Below are 13,393 nucleotides of genomic sequence, written 5' to 3'. Positions count from 1 at the left end.
TCAAGAAGAAGCCAAGCTATTCAATCTTCATATCTTGTATAGGTGGCTAGGGCATTCCGTTTTTAATTCCCTAGAGAGCAACCGCTTAGAACTCGGCGGAGAAGGAGAGTCTTTGTAAAGGTGTAAGGGCATCCTTGTTTAATATCCCTTGGAATTGTAACCGCCTCGGAGCCGGACATCGTGGAGGTCTCCAATAGTGGAATCCCTCAAGTGCGACCTTGAGTAGAGTGGAGTAGGCCGTTGGCCGAACCACTATATATCGGTGTGTCATTTCTCACTCTTGCATTTCCATTATTGTTTGGCTTGGCATTTCACTTTATTCTTCCAATTATATTTGCACTAACCAAATATTTAATTAAGTGAAGAAAAATTCCAATAAGGGTTCATAGGTAATTTTCAAAAGGCCTAATATTGAGTTAAATTCAATTCACCCCCCCTCTTGAGTATTTCAATTGGTATCAAAGCCTCGTCTCTAATTTTTAGAAAACCCTAACCGGTCTAGAGTAAAGATTCTAAAATGGCAAACTACCCTCAACACCATGAAGGTTATTCAAACACTAGGCCACCCTATTTTGATGGAACAAACTATGGTTTTTGGAAAACCAAAATGAAAATCTTTTTAACCCAAGACTATCAAATGTGGAGAGCAATTAATAATGAATACATCTTACCCACAAGAAATTTAAATGATTGGACCGAAGCCGAACAACAAGCTTCGAATTATAATGCCAAAGCCATGAATTCTCTTATTTGTGCTCTATCTCCCGGAGAATTAAATAGAGTATCAAATTTGAATTCGGCTAAGGAAATTTGGGACACTCTAGAAGTCACCCATGAGGGAACCAATCAAGTAAAAGAATCTAAAATGAACCATCTTTTTCGGCAATACGAACTCTTTCAAATGACACCCGATGAAACAATTGCCGACATGTACACTAGATTCACCAATCTTGTAAATGGATTAAGGGGTCTTGGAAAACAATTTTTCAATAGAGATTTAGTGACTAAAATCCTTAGGTCCTTACCTTTGTCTTGGGAATCCAAAACCTCCGCAATCACCGAAGCCAAGGACATGAACACATTGAACCTAGATGAACTAATAGGGTCCTTGATCACCCATGAAATGATTTTCAAAACAAAAGCACCCGAAATCGAAACTAAAATCGAAAAAGGAAAAGGAATTGCTTTTGCTTGTAATATAGGTGAAAATGAAGATGCAAAAGAAGACATGGAAGATGAAGTTGCCCTCCTAACAAGAAGGATCAAATTCTTGCAAAGGAACATGGGAGGGATGAGAAATAGAAGGACAAACCCTCCATTCAAGAAGAAAGAAGAACTCGGTGATGGATCTTCTCAACCACGATGTTACGGTTGCAAGAAGCTTGGACACATTCGCCCGGATTGTCCACTCAACAATAACAATGAACCCACTTCAAACAACCGCTTCAAGAGAAGAGAAGGCAAGAAAGGAATGACCGCCACATGGGATGAGGAAATTGAAAGCGAAGGCGAACAAAATGATGGCGAAGATTGCTTGATAGCAAGGAACGTATGCTTCATGGCCTCAACAAACGACAACAATGAGGTAAACACTTTAAATGATGTTATTGTTTTAAAAGAAGTTCTTGATTCCCTACAAAATGCAAATGATGAACTTGAAATTCAATTTGATAAAATTGCATCACTTGAAAATTCTCTTGCTAACATGACAAAAGAATTTGGTTGGTTAAAAAAGGATCATGAATTTTTAGATGATAAGAATGAAAAATACAAAGTAGAAATTCATGAGTTAAATGCTTCTATCAAAATCTTAAATAAAAACCGACAAGAACTCTCAAATGAAAACAACAATCTAAAGCATGAAAATGGTAGATTATCTTTTGAGTATGATGAACTAAAGAAACTTTTTGAAAAATTTGAAAATAGTTCATTAAAATTGGATAGGCTTGTAAATCTTCAAAGAATGTCAAGTGACAAAAGTGGACTTGGACATAAATGGAACACCACAATATCCAACTATAAAACTAAACTTGAAAAGGTTTCTTCTAGCGGTACCAAAATTTGCTTTTATTGTGGTCTAGAAGGTCATTACAAGGTTGCTTGCTTACATGCTAAACAAGATAAGATTAAGTTGAACTCTAATGTGAAAACAAATGAACATAGCAAGATTAGGAAGATTTGGGTACCTAAGGGATCTCACTTGCCTATTCATATGTAGGTATGCCTTAAAAGCCATAACAAGAAGAACACATGGTACCTTGATAGTGGATGCTCTAGACATATGACCGGAGACCTTACTCAATTCGCATCCCTATCGCTCAAGGATGGTGGAGACGTTACCTTTGGAGATGATAAGAAAGGAAAAGTCAAAGGTGAAGGCACCATAGGTAACTCTACCTCTCCCATACATGATGTACTATTTGTTGATGGCTTGTCCCATAATCTTATTAGCATTAGTCAATTATGTGATAATGGTTTTGAAGTTGTCTTCAATCCCGATAAATGCATTGTTAAAAATAAGATAGATGGAGTAGTCAAATTCATAGGTTCTAGAGACAATAACATTTACACAATTGGATTAGATGATCTTAGACTCCAAAATGTAACTTGTCTTAATGCCATTAGTGAGGATTCTTGGCTATGGCATAGGAGGTTGGGTCATGCCGGAATGGATCTCATTTCGACCCTCTCCTCAAAAGAAAGTGTTAGAGGATTGCCTAAGTTCAAATTCATCAAGGATCACATTTGTAGAACTTGTCAATTAGGAAAACAATTGAAAAGCTCATTTGCACCTAAAAATATGATTTCAACTTCCTACCCCTTGGAGCTACTTCATATGGATCTTTTTGGACCAATGAAGACTAGCAGCCTAGGTGGAAAGATGTACGTGTTTGTAGTTGTGGATGACTACTCACGATTCACATGGGTCATATTTCTAGCACACAAAGATGAAACTTATGAAAACTTCCTTACATTGTGCAATCAAATACAAAATGAAAAAGGTGTTGCTATCTCTTACATTAGAAGTGATCATGGAACTGAATTTGAAAATGTACATTTTGACACTTATTGTAATGAACATGGCATAAAACATAATTTTTCCGCACCTAGAACACCTCAACAAAATGGAGTAGTAGAAAGAAAGAATCGAACTCTCCAAGAAATGGCTAGAACTATGTTGCATGAAAATGATCTCCCTAGATATTTTTGGGCGGAAGCGGTTAGCACCGCTTGCTATATTATAAACAGGGTATATTTAAGGCCAATTTCTAAGAAAACACCTTATGAGCTTTGGAAAAACTTGAAACCAAATATAAGCTATTTTAGAGTGTTTGGATGTAAATGCTTCATTTTGAACATTAAAGATAATTTACACAAATTTGATAGGAAATCGGATGATGGAATATTCTTAGGGTATTCTTCTCATAGTAAGGCATATAGAGTATTTAATAGGAGAACCCTAGTAGTAGAAGAATCCATGCATGTGACATTTGATGAAAGAGAGCCAACACCACAAGAAATGCCACATGATGAGGATGAACCCATTGAACATCTTTTTCCAAAATTGAGTGCTCCTCCTCATGCATCAACAAGTCATACATTACCTAGTGAGGAAGTAGAAAATGAAAATGATGACTCATTGCCTAGGGATAGGAGAACATTAGTAGATCATCCTGAATCCCAAATTTTAGGTGATGCCACATTGCCAGTAAGAACTAGATCATACTATCGTAGTGTGAGTAACAATTTGGCGTTCCTATCCGAATTAGAACCAAAATCCATCAAGGAAGCTGAAAATGATGAATATTGGTTGATGGCTATGCAAGAAGAGCTAAGTCAATTCGAAAGGAACAAAGTGTGGAGGCTAGTGCCTAGACCTACTGATCATCCAGTCATTGGCACGAGATGGGTGTATAGAAATAAATTGGATGAAAATGGAATTATCACTAGGAATAAAGCTAGGCTTGTAGCCCAATGGTACAATCAGGAGGAAGGGATAGATTATGATGAGACATTTGCTCCTGTTGCCCGTATGGAGGCTATTAGGATACTTTTGGCATATGCATCTCATAAAGGTTTTAAACTATATCAAATGGATGTCAAAAGTGCCTTCCTAAATGGCTATATCCAAGAGGAAGTGTATGTTGAGCAACCTCCAGGTTTTGAAGACTTCAAACATCCAAATCATGTCTTCGGGCTTGATAAAGCTTTATATGGATTAAAGCAAGCTCCTAGAGCTTGGTATGAGAGGCTTTGCACTTTCTTAGTTGAAAAGGGATTCGAGATGGGAAAGGTAGATAAAACCTTATTTATCAAAAGAGAAAATCATGATATCCTCCTTGTCCAAATCTATGTGGATGATACCATCTGTGGCTCAACTAATCAAAAATTGTGTGATGAATTTGCAACCTTAATGAAAAATGAATTTGAAATGAGCATGATGGGAGAGTTAACCTACTTCTTAGGACTCCAAATTAAACAATACAAAAATGGAATATTTTTAAATCAAGAAAAATATACAAAGGAGTTATTAAAGAAGTATGGCATGGATAGCAGTAAGACATCAAGAATTCCCATGAGTACTACTGCTAAGCTAGAAAAAGATGAATTTGGCAAATCTGTGGATCAGAAATTGTATAGGGGTATGATAGGTAGTTTGCTCTATTTGACAGCCAGCAGACCAGACATTATGTAAACTGTCTGTCTCTGTGCTCGATTTCAATCGGATCCTAAAGAATCTCACCTATCAGCAGTTAAGAAGATCTTCAAGTACTTAAGAGGAACCCAAAGTCTAGGACTGTGGTATGAAAGATCATCTTCCTTCACTCTCATCGGATATTCAGATGCAGACTTTGCTGGATGTAGAGTAGATAGGAAAAGCACTAGTGGGACTTGCCAATTCTTGGGTAAATCACTTGTTTCATGGTTTAGCAAGAAGCAAAATTCAGTAGCTCTGTCCACAACAGAAGCAGAATATGTGGCAGCTGGAGCTTGCTGTGCTCAAGTCCTATGGATGAAAAGCACATTGATGGACTATGCAATTAAAATGGACAATATTCTCATCCAATGTGACAACACTAGTGCTATAAGCTTAACAAAGAACCCCATACAACACTCAAGAACAAAACATATTGAGATCAGGCACCACTTCATTAGAGATCACTCACAAAAAGGGGATATTTGCTTAAAATATATCAACATTGAAGAACAATTAGCGGATATCTTTACAAAACCCCTTAGTGATGATAGAATTTGCTATATCCGAAGTGCCTTAAACATATGGAGTGCGGATCAAATCAAGAAATTGCCAAATAAATACTTCGTGCCTTTAACCAGCTTATCTATATAGTATTTATATATATAATCTTTGTTTGGTAGTATCTGCATGAATGAGATGTCAAATTTTTAATCTTAAAAATCACTCAATTGATATTCTTAGCCTTCTTAGTTTTTCTAAGTTTGAGAGGTATCTTCACTTTAATTAAAATACCTAACATCTTGACATATGTCAACATCTCGATCATGAACAGGTATATGTGCATTACTTGGTTATATATTTTTATACCATAAGCATTGATTTAGGGGGAGTTATCCACTCCTAAATTTTTTTTTACACCCTTTCTGTCGATGACAAAAGGGGGAGAAGTTTGAAATTGATTATCTATTCAATTGACTATATGCACCACTTGCTTATAACTTGTATCATTTATATGTGTGCATATATTGAGGGGGAGTTCCAGTATTCACTTGCCTACTATGTCACTCCATACACACCTCATAATCAATTTTGTTTGTCATCATCAAAAAGGGGGAGATTGTAAGCCCAAGGGTCTACTCTCCTATCTTGTTTTGATGATTCTAAACATAATTGATTGTGTTTTTGAATACTAATCAATTTGCTTTGAAGTGTTGTGTTTAAGATAGGATTGATCGTTGAAGAAACCAACACTCAACTTGGTCATGCTTAAAGGTGTACCAAACAAGAGCCAAAGGAGCTAAGTGTAGCTCACATCATCACTCAAGCAAGCATCCAAAGATGGAAGATCATTTGAAGACCAAAGCTAAAGAGGGATCGAAGATTGCATAGGTATCATTGTACATCCTTTCTCTTTAGATTTTCAAGTCAAGGCAAAACGTTTTCAAAGTGTTTTCAATTTGTTTTTCAAAGAACACTTAAGAACTTAAAATGGATTAGTGAATGGTTATGTGGTGGACCAACATGTTGGGACCCTCATAAACATTCCAAAATAACCATAGGAGTTGAGTTCCAAAAGCTAAAAATCAAACAAGCAATAAAAATCAAAAACTGCGGATTTTTAGGCTTCTCGGAACTCCGAGATTTTTCTCGGAGCTCTGAGCTCGGAACTCCGAGCTCGGAACTTCGAGAAAAGGTCCAGTAGCGTCTGGACATTTTCTCGGAACTCCGAGAAATGGTCCAGTAGAAATTTTATTTCTTCTGGCCGTTGTCTCGGAACTCCGAGAATGATTCTCGGAACTCCGAGAACCCTGCGACAGCTCAGAATATAGCCGTTGGGATTTGAATTAATTCTTGTATTTTGATATTTCCATCCCCAAACGGTCATATTCTTTGGAGAGGCTATAAATACAATATGTAGAGAAGTTTTTCTCACTCTCTTGATCATTTGAAAACATCCTTGAGCATCAAAGAAAACTTGCAACCTATTATTGCTTGAGATTTTTGTTTTCCCCAAACTTGCCTTGCAACTTGCAAATCTATTTGAGTTGGGATTTTAGAGCTTTCACTTGCAACCATCATTGAAGAGCAATCAAGGATCTACAAAGAGCATCAAGCTTTCAAGAAGAAGCCAAGCTATTCAATCTTCATATCTTGTATAGGTGGCTAGGGCATTCCGTTTTTAATTCCCTAGAGAGCAACCGCTTAGAACTCAGCGGAGAAGGAGAGTCTTTGTAAAGGTGTAAGGGCATCCTTGTTTAATATCCCTTGGAATTGTAACCGCCTCGGAGCCGGGCATCGTGGAGGTCTCCAATAGTGGAATCCCTCAAGTGCGACCTTGAGTAGAGTGGAGTAGGCCGTTGGCCGAACCACTATATATCGGTGTGTCATTTCTCACTCTTGCATTTCCATTATTGTTTGGCTTGGCATTTCACTTTGTTCTTCCAATTATATTTGCACTAACCAAATATTTAATTAAGTGAAGAAAAATTCCAATTAGGGTTCATAGGTAATTTTCAAAAGGCCTAATATTGAGTTAAATTCAATTCACCCCCCCCTCTTGAGTATTTCAATTTTGATTATTAGTAGTCCAACACTTGATATCTAAAAACCTCAGTACTAACTTCCTGAGCAACGAGTCCTCCATGTATCTAAATTCTGAAATTCTAATAGATTTTTTTTTAACATTTAAAAGGCTGATTCAAAAAACAAGTTTGCTCTTTCAATAAAAATTCCAGAATTTTTTTATATAATCTTGATACCTAAAGCCATAATTTCCAAACCAATTACTCCTCAACAAATCTAGAACTCCAGCTCCAATACAATGCAAGAAAAGGCTCAATTCCAATCTAAATAAACAGTTTTTTTCTTCAAACAGAAATTTCATAAATTTGTTACCACAGTATCTAAAGCCCTAATTTCCCCATAAACTAGTCTCCAGCATCTTAAACCCCAGACTTCTAATAGCTAACAAGAAAATGATTAATGAGATTGAAACAATGTGCATTCTGCTTTCCCATGGGAACTTCTGATGAAAAATAAAAAGAAAAAGAAAAATAATAAGTATTTACACCTTTTCATGCTTTTGTTATCAAGCATTCTACAAGTGGAACTTGTAGATATGATCACACCCATACATCCACAGCTCAAAATTTATCTTCTACCAAAAATCGATATCTAACAGGTAAAATCAAATCTATCAGGTCTATAATGCTTAAGTAACGTTGCACATTTAAGCTTATAGAAGCAAAGAAAAGTAACTCCAACACTTAATACTCTAACAGAAATGATTTTGTTTTTGTAAATCTTCAACACTACAAGCTAACAGGAATGGATACCCATAAAGAATTCATGATTTTTTATTACAAATTGAAAGGGGAAAAGAGATAAAAGCATTAAAAGAGAGAAAACCATCCATAAAACAAAATTATGATTTTCAATGAAGAAAAAAAAATACCCTACAAAATGATTCACGATTTTCCGTAGAAAGCCTAGGGAGAATTTTTTTAATTGCATCTGTCGATTGAAGCTGCAGAGAGAATTTTTTTTCCCTACAAACATCAATTGATCTCGTTGTACAAATTTCTCATCGACATTGAAGCTGCAGAGAGAAACAGACACAGAAGAAAAAAAATCACAAAATCCCACAAACCCTAAATCCCACAAAAAAAATCACTAAATCCCACAAATTCCTCATCGCCATTAAAGCTGCTCGTATGGCCAATATTTTTTAAAGGAAAAATTATTAAAAAAATCAAAACCCTAACAGTTAAAAACCTTGAAACAAAAAAAACCTAACTGAAACCCCTAGAAGAGGGAAAAAAAGATAAAAAATGAAATATAGAACTTAAGTGGGGAGGAGAACGACGCCTGGTTCGTTGGAGGAGAAAACACCGTGCGGAGATGGCAGATTTCACCGTCGAGAAGGAAGGGGAGGGCGGATTTTGGGCGCGTCTACGGAGATGGCACCGTGCGGGGATGGCATCGGTCGAGAAAGAGAGAGGGAGAGAGAACATCGAATAGAGACGGCACCGCCGTGGAAGGCTACGGAGATGGCACCGTGCGGAGAGACGGCAGATTTCTCCGTCGGAGACGGCGTCTGGTTTTGGGTGAGAAAGAGAGAGGGAGAGAGAACGTCGAACAGATGTTTTTTTGTTTATGAAAAGGTCAGGGAATGGCCAGGATCGTTTCAAATCCACAGTTATTAATCGACGGCGCATATAAGCTATATGAGCGACCGCTCACCATCACTTTCCCCCCCCCCCCACACACACACACACACACACACATATATATATATATATATATATATATATATATATATAGGTTTACGCTGCTGAAGGAAGAGGATAACCCTCTGTGTCCCTGCTGCCATTTGGATAGAAGGGAGTTCCAAGGATCAGTTGTTTGCTCTAGTGAGGGGGTTCCCCTCCCCTCGGTTCCCCTCCCCTCCCCCCTCTTCTCCTTTTGCTGCTACTTTGCTTGTATTCTTTCTGTTTTCTTGTTAGCTTCTTGCTTGCTTGTCTTTGTTGCCCTTGTGGCCCCCATTTGTAATGTCTCTCTTTTTTTAATATATCTGGTTGGGGTCCCGCCTAACCCCAACTTGCCAATCAAAAATAAAAATAGTGGGTTGAAATGATGTGAAATGTAAATAGTTTTTTTTTGTTTTAAAAAGAGAAAATGACCAAGAAAAAGGGCTTTGATATGATAATGACGTGTCAAGGGGGGAGAGTTGTAAATGACCAATGTAGAGTGACTTTGACGAGAATACCCTTACATACGCATTTCTCTCTCCCTCTCCCTCTCTCTCCCCCTATCAAATCAAATTAAAGGCTATGATGATTACTTTCAGCCGTTGGAAATTTAAATTTGAGAAACCCAAAGCACTTTACAGTATACACCCACCCACCTTTCTCTCTCTCTCTCTCTCTCTCTCTCTCTCTCTCTCTCTCTCCGACGGTCTTCTCCTGCAGTCTTCTCTACCTCTCTCGCCGGTCCTCTCTCTCCCCACCACCGGCACAAAAGAGGTTGGTACCCCTCTCACTGTGACTTTATTTTCTTGAAATGGTTTTTTTTTTTTGAAATGGCCTCACTGTGACTTTCTCCTTCACTTTTGTCAAAGATCAATGGTTTTAATCACTAAGTTTTGGAAAAAATGGTTTAAATTAATATTTGTGAAAAATCGTTTTTTAAAACCCTTAATATATTGAAAATCAGTTGTAATTTTTCAAAGATCAATGGTTTAAAGCAATAGTTTCTCAGAAATTTATTTTTAAACCCATAATCTGCATGGTTTAAACCACAAATTTTTAGAAAATCAATTGGAAAATTCCTAATTTCTGTAAAATCAATGGTTTAAACCTACAGTTTGTAAGAAGTTGAGATATCATTGGTTTAAACCACTAATATTTTAGAACTCAGTTTAGAAAACCTCTAATTTTTCAAATATCAATGGTTTAATGAACAATTTCTTTCAGATTATTGGTTTAGACCCCACAATCAATTGTTTAAACCAATAATGTGTCAGGTATTATTGGTTTAAACAACTAATACTTTAGAAGACAGTTGAAAACACCTAATTTTTCAAATATCAATGGTTTAAACCAATAATTTGTAACAGATTATTGGTTTACACCTCTAAAGTTTGAACAATCAATTGTTTAAATCAATAATGTGTTATATATCATTGGTTTAAACCACTAATATTTTAGAACACAGTTGAGAAAATCCCTAATGTTTCGAATATCAATGGTTTAAATCAATAATTTCTTACAGATTATTAGTTTATACCCCTAAAGTTTGAACAATCAATTGTTTAAACCAATAATGTGTGAGATATCATTGGTTTAAACACCTAAAAGTTTAGAACTGAGTTGAGAAAACAGCTACTTTTTCAAATATCAATGGTTTAAATCAATAATTTCTCACAGATTATTGGTTTACAAACCTAAAGTTTGAACAATCAATTGTTTAAACCAATAATGTGTGAGATATCATTGATTTAAACCACTAATATTTTATAACTCAGTTGAGAAAACCTCTAAATTTTCAAATATCAATGGTTTAAATCAATAATTTCTCACAGATTATTGGTTTACACTCCACAATCAATTGTTTAAACCAATAATGTGTGAGATATCATATGTTTAAACCACTAATATTTTAGAACTCAGTAGAGAAAACAGCTAATTTTTCAAATATCAATGGTTTAAATCAATAATTTCTCACAGATTATTGGTTTACAAACCACAATCAATTGTTTAAACCAATAATGTGTGAGATATCATTGGTTTAAACCACTAATATTTTATAACTCAGTTGAGAGAACCTCTAAATTTTCAAATATCAATGTTTAAATCAATAATTTCTCACAGATTATTGGTTTACACCCCACAATCAATTGTTTAAACCAATAATGTGTGAGATATCATTGGTTTAAACCACTAATATTTTAAAACTCAGTTGAGAATACCTCTAATTTTTCAAATATCAATGTTTAAATCAACAATTTCTCTCAGATTATTGGTTTAGACCCCACAATCAATTGTTTAAACCAATAATGTGTGAGATATCATTGGTTTAAACCACTAATACTTTAGAACTCAGTTGAGAAAATACCTAATTTTTCAAATATCAATGGTTTAAATCAATAATTTGTAACAGATTATTGGTTTACACCTCTAAAGTTTGAACAATCAAATGTTTAAATCAATAATGTGTTATATATCATTGGTTTAAACCACTAATATTTTAGAACACAGTTGAGAAAATCCCTAATGTTTCGAATATCAATGGTTTAAATCAATAATTTCTTACAGATTATTGGTTTATACCCCTAAAGTTTGAACAATCAATTATTTAAACAAATAATGTGTGAGATATCATTGGTTTAAACACCTAAAATTTTAGAACTGAGTTGAGAAAACAACTACTTTTTCCAATATCAATGGTTTAAATCAATAATTTCTCACAGATTATTGGTTTATAACCCTAAAGTTTGAACAATCAATTGTTTAAACCAATAATGTGTGAGATATCATTGGTTTAAACCACTAATATTTTATAACTCAGTTGAGACAACCTCTAAATTTTCAAATATCAATGGTTTAAATCAATAATTTCTCACAGATTATTGGTTTACACCCCACAATCAATTGTTTAAACCAATAATGTGTGAGATATTATATGTTTAAACCACTAATAATTTAGAACTTAGTTGAGAAAACAGCTATTTTTTCAAATATCAGTGGTTTAAATCAATAATTTCTCACAGATTATTGGTTTACAACCCTAAAGTTTGAACAATCAATTGTTTAAACCAATAATGTGTGAGATATCATTGGTTTAAACCACTAATATTTTATAACTCAGTTGAGAAAACCTCTAAATTTTCAAATATCAATGGTTTAAATCAATAATTTATCAAAGATTATTGGTTTACACCCCACAATCAATTGTTTAAACCAATAATGTGTGAGATATCATATGTTTAAACCACTAATATTTTAGAACTCAGTTGAGAAAACAGCTAATTTTTCAAATATCAGTGGTTTAAATCAATAAATTCTCACACATTATTGGTTTACAAACCACAATCAATTGTTTAAACCAATAATGTGTGAGATATCATTGGTTTAAACCACTAATATTTTATAACTCAGTTGAGAAAACCTCTAAATTTTCAAATATCAATGTTTAAATCAATAATTTCTCACAGATTATTGGTTTACACCCCACAATCAATTGTTTAAACCAATCATGTGTAAGATATCATTGGTTTAAACCACTGATATTTTAGAACTCAGTTGAGAAAACCTATAATTTTTCAAATATGAATGGTTTTAATCAATAATTTCTCACACATTATTGGTTTACACCCCACAATCAATTGTTTAAACCAATAATGTGTGAGATATCATTGGTTTAAACCACTAATATTTTAGAACTAAGTTGAGAAAACCTCTAATTGTTCAAATATCAATTGTTTAAATCAATAATTTCTCACAGATTATTGGTTTACACCACACAATCAATTGTTTAAACCAATGATGTGTAAGATATCATTGGTTTAAACCACTGATATAATAGAACTCAGTTGAGAAAACCTCTAATTTTTCAAATATCAATGGTTTTAATCAATAATTTCTCACACATTATTGGTTTACACCCCACAATCAATTGTTTAAACCAATAATGTGTGAGATATCATTGTTTTAAACGCCTAATAATTTAGAACTCAGTTGAGAAAACCACTGCGCAATTCAACCAGTGAGGATTCATCTGAAGATTATGAAGTTATATGGGAATGGCCTAGCATTATGTGTAGATATATTTTTTGAGAAATTTTACTGTTTTATACCCTATAATGTACAGCCTTCAATTTGTACCTAGAAAATGGTTGATTATATAACAGCTCCGGCGTTGGATTTGCGCGTAAGAAAATTGTTTACTCTCTATATTTCTCTCCATAAATGAAGTTTGCAACAGAGGTTTCATTTTAGATGCTACTTTCATGCCATTTACAAATGGGGTATCCTTGATCTTTATTACACTGGGGGCAATTATGAAGCCAAGTTTTGTTCTGCCTAAAATGGGTATCCTTGATCAACCACACTCACTGTCAAAAAGTATAAAACTATATAAATATAAAGCTCCAAAAATATCCAACCATCATATAGCAGCTGCAGAAATATAAAG

The sequence above is a fragment of the Tasmannia lanceolata genome, unplaced genomic scaffold, assembly GCF_043159265.1.
Source record: "Tasmannia lanceolata isolate RefF3 unplaced genomic scaffold, GAP_Taslan_0.1 ptg000024l, whole genome shotgun sequence".
Classification (NCBI taxonomy): domain Eukaryota; kingdom Viridiplantae; phylum Streptophyta; class Magnoliopsida; order Canellales; family Winteraceae; genus Tasmannia; species Tasmannia lanceolata.
This window is presented reverse-complemented; position numbering follows the sequence as displayed.